The following is a 10,379-nucleotide window of genomic DNA, read 5'->3' as shown; positions in this document are numbered from 1 at the left end:
ACTGTGTAATTAGTTTTTTTTTTTCGTCTACATTTAGTACTTCATGCATGTGCCGCAAGATTCGATGTGACGGTTACTGCGCAAAAATTTTTGGATTCTAAACAGGCCCAAAGTTGGATGATTCGTTCCCTGTTGTCTTCACCTTCTTGTACTACGCCCAATGACATAACTAGTGCGCGGTGCGTTTTGCTTGCTTGAGTGTCTTGGTACCGTTTTGCTGGCTATGCCCAATTCCCTGTTTATGATCTTAATTTGTATGCCATTACCCTAGGTGTCAACAATTATAGCCTGTGCACTAATGACCTGATTGAATTGGATCGTGAAAAAATTGCTTGTCTCTGGTAGCAATCCCAGGAGTTCGTTTTTAAGTGCATGGCTAGTACAACAACCAAAGAGGCCTGTGATACTAGGCTATGAGCAAGGAGATGGATATCAAACAAATCCAGGTCCTTGGCGTCACCGTCTTCTGTAGGATCAACGTCAATGTTAATGGAGTAAAAGATGCTCAGCATCCATCACCCTGTTCGTTTGGGCTTGTTTAGCTTATAAGCCGTACTTTTTCAGCCAACGAATAGTATTTTTTCTCTCATACTAAATCAGCCAACAGTACTTTTAGCCATGACTTATCAGCCAAATAAACCCATATCTTTCTCGACAGGAAACTAAAGTTCATAAACATAGCTATGGCATGGAATGTATATTCGAAACCAGGGCAAGGCATATCTGAAGCTATATAGCACGTACTGTGGCAAATTCCCTTCAAAAGAAGACGTCAAAAGCAAATACAGGGATCAATGAAAAAAGCAGGTAGATTCACACATTCAGTTTACAGACGCCAGCTAGTTTGGACAGGGGGCAGAAACCAATCTGCACATGCAGAAATTCGCTCCAATTGTATAGCCGCAAGAGGATTTACAGTTTATGTCCCATGATTTTTCTTCTTACATAGCTAGTTCCACATTTTTGTACACCTTGGTTATTCTAGTAATGTGGCAAAAAAAAAAAATCAGTTGCACAATACAAAACTACATACCTGGTTGAGGACCAGAATAATCACACTGGAACATCCGAACATACTGTACCAACATTACGCTGGTGCAACATAAGATCATCCTGGCTAACCACTACAAAAATAAGAGTGGGTAGTACTGGGGGTATGCATACATTTCAGGCATGCCACTATACATAAAACAAAATAGTCAGGTTCCTCTGCTCTCTTGTTGATCTGTCGACAGAAAATACTCCCAAGGCAAAAATCATGCGTCAATTCCGGGACCAGGGTAAGCTGGGAGACTCATTATCCTCTTGTCAAGCACAGGAGCGCCCACTGTAAAATGGTACAAGCTTTGAAACTCCAAACCTTTCAAGCCAAGTGCCTCATGAACTACACAAAAAAAAAATCTAGAAAATTAGCATCTACACAAAAATTCTAGAAAATTAGAAGCTATCACAGTGGACGGTTAAACTATTGCCAACTCTCTGAATTGACTGGAAATATGGAGAATATTACTGTCTCGGGTCAATAATGATTGACGTTTCAGACAGCCATGTTAGCCTGCATTTAGCTGTACCCTGCTGTCTGAAACTTAGAGAAATAATGACGAGAGGGCGTATTCAAGATGTCATCATGGATTATAATTAAGAAAAAAAAAACAAGTATCATAAATCAGAAGTGACCTTGTGCTTCAAGGTGACAAGAGGTGAATAGGAACAATCAACTTGGGCACGAAAATCGAGCAATGTGCTGCAAAGATGTATCTAATGCCAACCCATGTTTTTCATGAACAAAAAAACTAAACATTTTGCATGTAACACTGTACAAAATATTAAATGAAAGAATTGATCAATTGAGTAGTTGAGATGATTATCATTCTTAAGCTGGACAGCTGAACTATTAGGAAAACATGATTAGAGCTTAGTCATGTGCTCAAGCATTAACGCATATTTATCTTTCACCAAATTTCTGAGAAATAGGTGTAAATAACATAATATGTAGAAATTGATGACACCTAGTGGTGAGACAAGTGAGTTGGGTGCATAGGGGCATGTAAACCGATTTTGTTTCAGGACATTTGACAGTGACGGACATGATAATTAGTTCATTCTCTGTTGTGAGTGTTAATTCACACCAGGCTAAGGAAAACCAGATAGCATCGCTTTAAGGCTAAGGAAAACGTATGCAAGGGAACTTCTGGGTTATGGCAAGAGTAATTCATTATTCTTGGTTCTTGCTTGATTCAAAAAGGATACAAAAGGCTATCCTTCAGAATCTAATGAACACCCTTTAACCCCAGGAAACTTATGTTAACTATGTCAAATATGCCTACAAGGAAACTGAATTAACATCTAAAACACTTTCTATCTCGTTTCTAATTATTATGGGTCTCACACAAACAACTATCAAACTAAAACATTAGATGCTTTTAAAAAAGCAGCTAGATGACACTAGTTCGGTTTTTCATAGAAATTAGAGATAACAATGAGTCAAATAGCCAATGATTCGTTTTTGTATTTAGCTGAAAAGTTGAGTTGCTCTCTGAGTTTAGAAGAAGTTGTTTATTTGGTTTCAAGAAGACTGACCCATATAAAATAGTCTTGTGAACAAATGGAAGCAAAAAGAAGTCTCGTCGTAACCCATCAGTTATCTGGGTCAATCTATATCACCTATCCTACTACCACACTCTAAACCAAGCAACATTATCTGCAGCGCAGATATCCCATCATGATTCAACATTGATCACAAAAATGTGTTTGTTAAACTAACATTTGATTTGCAACACTTATAAAACAATATCAACTACTGCACTGTTAGGACTAAAATGCATATCTACGGCAATTATACAATACCTAGAGCCAGAATAGGCCACGCATCAGTCATTAGAGCTATGCCTATTATGATACATCCTCCTTCTATTCATTAAATATAGTCATTCTTCATGTTCAAATTTTACAAGGGATAAATTGACAACATTCGGTTGTGAGGCACGACTTATTGCACCACCTGAAGGTGGACTTAGGTTAGGATTTGGGGAAGTGAAGTGTGGTTCATTCATTGGGTGAATAATAATACTTTCCGCCATTTCAAATATAAACCTAGTGTACAAGGAGGTATTGTTTCAAAAAGTCAATCCAATCAGGAAATCAAGAGCAATCATTGTGATATTTCCACAAGCTACCTATACTTTGATTCTGTAAAAGATAGTAGTAATAACTAGTAGCAGCATGCTTAATTGAGGCATGAAATACTCTAATGAGATAAGTATTTAATCCGTTTTGTGTTTCGTTGGTATGTGCATATGGTGGTTTCAGAATCTTGAGATAAGTGGTGTCACTTTTAAATGAACTAGGATTTACCCTAAGGACAATCTCTAAACATAGGGGGTCTTACCTCTAATAAAACAAAAGTTATTTCTCCTACAAGGACTTGAATAAAAGAACCCAAACACATGACAAAAACAAACACTATTCTAATCATTCTATTTTTCCAAGTAGTGTTGCCCTCTCAGCTGGATTAGTGAATAGCACAACAGCTGCTACAGAACAATATGGACGATAAATCATTCTAAAAGCAATTTTGTACAATACAGATAAGAGTATTGGAATCAAGTAATGGGCACCAATATTCTTGAAGACTAGCGAAGATAGTGGACTGATTAGATAAATCTCATAAACAATATTTGCCTTATTTTAGCAAAGTATGTGCTTAGTATTTAACAGAGTCCGTTTATAGCATGTAAAATGTTCCTCATTTACCAATATGCTATTGATATTGTAAGGGGTGGGGTTGGTATTGCACTTGTTACTCTTTCTTTAATGAAATGATACTGCTTGTTCGAAGAACAAAAACAAAATGCTGAGCACCCTACTCATGGATCACCAGATCTTTAATGTTCATAAACTGCAAAGCTCATTAGAAAAACTGGGATTTGCTCCTCTATGTTGTGAACAGCATGGGAGATTTTTTAGAGCAAATTGACTGAAGTGTATTGGTGTTCAAAAAAAATATTATGTTCTTAACCATTGGTAGACACTCCCTGCACCGATATCAGCTAATGTAAGAGGACCATTGCTGAATAAAAACAATGCCTCCATGGTTAACCAACAAAGTACAAAACTATGATTGAGCTATTAAAATGGTAGCTCAACTTACCAGCATCATCAAAGTAGCATCCAATTCCTGTGGCAGATATTCCAACAGCATGGGCCTCGAGGTAAAGTACTTGACCAAGAATGCCAGTCTCCCAGAACAAACGAGGATACATCCATTCACCTTTCTCATGCAACACAGGCTCGAACCTAGCAATCATCCCAAGGCTAAAACACCCATGCGAGGCAATTTCCTGTATAAAAAAACAAAAGAGTATAGATACTAAAATATCTGCAGGTACTAGCATAAGTTTCACGATCAATTGGATAAACAACATAACTAATGGTGGAATGCGCAAATCTGAGCACAGCAAACAACAGCATAAATAATAAAGGAAATCAAATACTCCCCCCATTCCAAATTATAAGACGTTTAGGTTTTTCTAGATACATTGCTTTAACTATGTATCTAGACATCGTATGTCTAAGTGCATAGCAAATGCTAAGTATAATTTATAAATGAATAGCCTGAAACAACACCATTTGACATCTCCATATACCTGAAAGCACGAGACCTGCATGGTAAACTTCTGGCAGTCCCCTTTCATCAGTCTGTAGAGTGGGAGGCCATCAGGGCATCCTTCTGGCTTAACCCACTCAAAGTCCTGCCTCATGGCATGCTGCAACGCATCAAAGTGCTCCTCATTCCTGACCAGGAAATACATCCCCCTTGGCAGCCCTGAGATACGATGCACAAATAGTGCAGCATGCACCTCCGCTTCCCATGGTAATACACGGAACGGCAGAGCACTCTGCTGCCCTTGCCGCTCACCTGATCCAACCTCTCCTGATGGGAGGCAGTGCATCAGCATCTGGTAAAACGTATCCCTTCCCATCACATGCACGCCGTCCATGTCCACCGCGCTTCTCCTCCGCCGTACTACCTCCTGCACTGTTAATTCCTTATACAGTCCATTGGACAAGGCTGGACTCTTCTGCCATGGCATCACAAAGAACCGTTCCCCGGGGGCAGGGCCATGCTTCTTCACTTGCTCTGCTGTTCTGTATATCACATCCCACACCACATGATCTTTACTAGGTGCATTTGCCTTCCCCACCCACTCCAGCCCATCAAACCCCCTCAGCGCCTCACTCATTCTGCCATAGTCGACCTCAGGCTCAGACCCAGCTGGGAATAGCAGAACAGCACAATCTGGATGCTGCCGCTCCACCCACGGCGCCTTACCCTTGACCACTTTGTCAGGCAGCCCCTCCGGAGGGGCAGCCGGGACTGCCTTTCTCCACCCCGACGAGCCTCCCGAGGTCCTCGTCCGACAGCCCGTCTAGCAAACGCGCGTCCCAACCCAGCGTGGCCGCGGCCACCGCCACCGCCGCGAGCGCGTGCCCCACGTCGTGATTGCAGTACCGCAGCGCCCGCTCCCCGTACTTCCACGCCTCTCGCCAGAAGATTGACGATAGCGCCAGGACCGCTATCCCCGGCGCAGACAGAATCGCGGAACGATCCCCTACTGGTGCGGTAGCGCGGACCTCGAGGAGGTGGTCGCGGGGCGCGTAGTGGGCGACGGCGAGGCGGCCGGCCTCCCGCGGATGCGAGAGGAGCAGGTGGGCCTCGGTGGGGTGCAGGTTGCCGCTGCTAGGGTTGACGCGAAGCGACCAGGTGGAGAGGCCCGCGGACTTCCAGGCGGAGAGCGCGAGGGAGTGGAAGAGCAGCGCGGAGAGGGAGTCGACGGTGAGCGGCTGCGGCGCCGGGGGCGGGGAGTGGAAGAGGGCAGGGTAGGGGACGGGGGCGACCGGAGGCGGGTTGGGGAGCGGTAGCTGCGGTGCGGGGGAGAAGCGGAGGAAGGGGTTGGGCTGGTTGGCCCAGTCGAGGCGGCCCGGACCGCGCGCGTAGCCGGCGGTGGGACTGTGCTTGGTGCGGCAGTGGTAATCGGCGGCCGCGGCGGAGGTAGAGGTGGAGGAAGAGGGGGAAGCGGAGGAGGACATGGCGACGCAACGCAGGGCGGCGAGAGGGAAACTGCGGCGCGGGCGCGACAAGAGGTGGTGGCGGAGGAGCATCTCTTCGAGCGGGCGCGGCAAGATGTGTGCGGAACGGGATGGAAGGATGCGGAAGGTTCGCCAACTGGTTACTGGATTTTTCTTTTTCTTTGGACGGCAGAATTACAGATGTGATCACCTATTGCCACATTTCTTTGCCAAAACATTACCAAATGTGGGATTAACAATTTCTTCATCGTACATTAGGTATAGTTTAGCACAAAGATGGATCAAACAACAGGTGAATCATAGGTATGACAAGTTATAGTTGTAGACTTGTAAAGAATCAAACAACAACCTAAACTGTGGCATAGCAATGTTTAGCCATGAACATGTATTAGGCTTTTCATTCAGGCAGATTATAGTTTAAGGAGTCTGTGACGCTCATCGATGCATTAGAGCCAGAGGTTTAAGCTCGCCATATCTTGCTAAATAAACTACCATGTTATAATTTTTATTACAGATTGAAACAATACAAGTCCCTAATCTGGTAGACAAGGCAGTCAATAGAACTTTGATCAATTTCGGTGAACCGAGGATACGCAATGATGCATTTGTCTCCAAAATAACATGCTCGATCTAGGCCATTCGGTCTCGCATCATAATACAACGACCTGCATCTTCTGGCCGTACCAGTATTGTCTGCAGACACGATTGAAACTAGTTAGGACTAATATAATACTATGTACTCCCTCCGTTACAATTTTTGTTATGTATATCTAAACATATCATATATCTAGGCTTACAGTAAAAGCTATATATCTAGAACAGCCAAAACGATCTATAATTTAGGACATAGATGGTATAATAGAATTCATTGTGCCTATCTATATGTTTGTTTGTTTTATAGGAGTTTTGCTGAGAAAAATAATGAGAACTAGAAGGATACACCGCGTGTTGCTGTGGAACTTTCTTAGAAATAAAATTGTTGCATGTATAAATTAAACATATATGTTCTTATATCCATTCACATCAAAATTTTGACAAGGCAACGACAGAATCCAATGAAAAACTAACAGAATTAGATCAAATTATAAGACGATAGGATGGCAAAATAAATAACAATATATGAATGCCCTCTATATTTTTTATATATTGAAATTAAATTATGCTTAGTGGAAATGGTGTGAACAATGAAAGAATTCAATAAAAAACTAACAGAATTAGATCATTATAAGATGATGGAATGGCAAAACAAATAGCAATATATGAATGCCCTCTATATTTCTTATAGTATATTAAAATTAAATTGCGCTTAGTGGAGGTGGTGTGAACAGCTCGCATTAAGAGATTGAAAATTAGTGGATGCCATGGCTATTAGTGGGAGGTGATGTGGATATGTAGTGAGAAATGGTGTGAATGTCTTACATGTTGAGATAAAATTGTAGTGAGATTTAGCTTTATAAGAGATATAGATAGATAGATAGATATGAGTTAGATAGCAAACTCCAACTTTTGGGAAGGGGTGAGAATTGTGCTAGAATGAAAGATAAATGTAGTATCACTCTCGATCACGATTTGTCTTACAAATTCCCACTGAAAAACACCACACCAGACAGCGATATGTCTCTTCAACTCTCTCTCCTACTTTCCTCCATAGAACAAAAAAAGACATTTAAACTAAAAATCAAATTCGCACCTTAATTTCTACCTCAACTCCCACAACTACAAAGCCTCGGCCCGCTAGAATAGCATTGTCGCAAGTGGTCTGGGCCAGGACAAATGAAATCTCTATATACGATTCCTGCCCCAAAAGCGGGCATATGAATCGGGCCACGTCGCCCGATAACCCTCTAACCGTAGGATCGAGCCATCTCACAACATAAACCGTCCGATACGGATGTCGCGGGTCTGTCACCCACTAAACAAAGAAATCGGGCGCTCGTAAATTCGCGAACCCGCTCGGGCTGCGACCTCATCCCCTCCGCCTCGCGAGTCGCAAGCATCGAGAAGGTGCCGCCCCAACCACGGAGGCCGCCGTCCTGCCTCCTCACCCAGCCATAGCCACTGCCTCCCTCGTAGCCGCGATAGCGGAGGCAGCGCGGCCACCACGATGATGAGGGTCGGAGGTCCTTTCCCTGCCTGCCCCTCCTCGCGCCAATCACCTCGACGGTCGCTGCTTCCGCCATTGGCGTACTCCACTCCTCCACCAAGTTCTCGAACCAAAATCCATATCTCGCGAAGCCCACCTGCAAGCTGCAGCGTTGCTTGCGCCCCTCCCCCCCTCCGGTCTCTGACTGGGACGTTGTGGAGGTCCAGGCAACCATCTTTTCCATCTACGCCTCCCCCCTGCCCTGCTGCTCCCTTCGCTCGTACAGTACCTGATACCCCCGCCAGCACAACGCGTAAGCTGCACATGACGGAAAAGGGCAGTGGCACCAGTGCTGCGCAGCCTCCCGCACCCTAGTAGACGGAGTGGTCGCCCACATGGACGACGCCCAACAGCTGCTCGAGGAAATGCCTGCAAGGTGAAATGCTTACTGAATAGATCTAATTTTGGGTGAAACTTGTGTTCAGAATATCCGGCTATCTTTCTATGGCTATATTCTATACAATTTAATGACTTGACTTGTTGGATGCATAATTGCATATCGAGTCAACCATACTTTTCTCTAAAGCTCATAAGCTTCTTTTGGTGTAACATTTTTTTTCTGAAACATATGGGGTCATCTATGTCTTAAGTACTTAAGTGTTATAGTCTGGTCACAAATTTAATCCTTGATAGCAGGATTACTAACTCCAAAACTCAAAATCAGAATACTTGTTTACTGTTTGTTTATTCAAAATTGCGCTTGAAGTGGCAAACCTTTGAAATAATCTGATAGCTTGCTTGATTTATTTCAGTACACTTGGAAATAATTATTTCTTGCTTACCAAACGATTGAGTGCATGGGTACATGTAGTCTACCATATTGTCCTCTGAACCTTATGACCTCCTTTATGTGAATTGAATGGTAGGCGCGTGGGACAAAGGGGCAAGCAAGCTCCAACAATGAATCATATTGCCTGCCGAGTTATACATTTGCCTAATTGCATTAAGTCCTCAATGCTATTAGGTAATAACGTCCGACAATCTCTGAACAAGGAGCTGAAGAACTTTAAACCAAATTTTCAGGTTTGTTTTAGATTCTACTAATTACTAATTTGATTGCATTATAAATTAACATAATGTGCCTTTGCTTCCATTATAAATTACTTATTGTTCATATCTTGCTGAAAGCTCTGATAATAAAATTAACATAATGTGCCTTTGCTGAATACTTGATATCACTTTTAAGTGTCCTATTAAACAACATGCTGTAGTGATCTACTTTTCATACTCAATCAACACATGTTTAGCTTCTGAACAATCTGTAAACAAGACTATTTTGGTGCACATGTGCCAGGATAATTTTCTAGCTATATGCTACTACTCCACAAACATAAAACAAACAGGAGTAAAACATGTTTAACAGTTAAGATCTTTTTTTGGCTGATCTTACTGAATATTGATCTGTCAGCATTTTTTGATGCTATCCCTGAACATTTCGGACTTTGGGCATCCTCACGTAGCGGCAAGGATGTGGCCATGACCACTTTAACCTCTGTTCAATCTCTCGAAGGTGTTGCTTATTTCATATTAAAAATATTTTAACAAAAAAAAACTTCTTTTGTTGCGCAAAGTCGACACCGCAGTCCTGATTGAATTATTTTTTCTATTATCGTTGACTGTTTATGTCTCTCATCTTAATTTACATCGTTAGATAAATACATGTAATTAGGAAATGACCTCGGCTGCTATGTGTAACTGCAAATACTTATATATCATGTCGTCTGCCTTTACAGGTGGCACCAATTTCAGGTGCAACACCCGACTCGAGCACAAGAAGATGCCTGTTGAGAATGAAATGGGAAACCACGAGTTGTAAAAACTAGGTCAATGAATTAGCAAAATGTACTCTTTTTAAAATACAATCGTGTCAAAGCGCAACTGTTTGGAGTTCAGTTAAAAGTCTCCAGTCATGTTCTACGACAAATCGAGAATAATGATAGTGCTCATCACCATATTCGTACATTACTATCAGACAATCGGACTAGACCATGTTTGAATATTGATGCTAATAGCTACCAGGCTAAAATTAGCAAACATGGATCCAACAAAATTAGCAAATATGGATCCAAATAAGATGGGATAATAGACCATCTTTTCACCTTTGAGTCTATTAGCATCTCTTAGCAACTGAAATGTTGCTAGCAGG

General features: G+C 42.3%; 1 long non-coding RNA gene and 1 pseudogene across 1 annotated transcript; one reads left to right on the top strand and one right to left on the bottom strand.

Annotated features, from left to right (window-relative positions):
- Positions 1-858: 858 nt before the first annotated feature.
- On the bottom strand, positions 859-6,211 carry LOC136456935 (uncharacterized; annotated as a pseudogene).
- Positions 6,212-7,952: 1,741 nt separating this feature from the next.
- On the top strand, positions 7,953-10,296 carry LOC136459564 (uncharacterized). The gene is made up of 3 exons (XR_010760227.1): positions 7,953-8,609; positions 9,100-9,256; positions 9,967-10,296. It is a non-coding gene; the product is annotated as an uncharacterized lncRNA (long non-coding RNA).
- The last annotated feature ends 83 nt before the right edge of the window (positions 10,297-10,379 follow it).

This window comes from Miscanthus floridulus, chromosome 6, assembly GCF_019320115.1.
Source record: "Miscanthus floridulus cultivar M001 chromosome 6, ASM1932011v1, whole genome shotgun sequence".
NCBI lineage: Eukaryota > Viridiplantae > Streptophyta > Magnoliopsida > Poales > Poaceae > Miscanthus > Miscanthus floridulus.
Note: the sequence above shows the minus strand (reverse complement) of the source record. Positions and strands in the feature narration are given on the sequence as shown.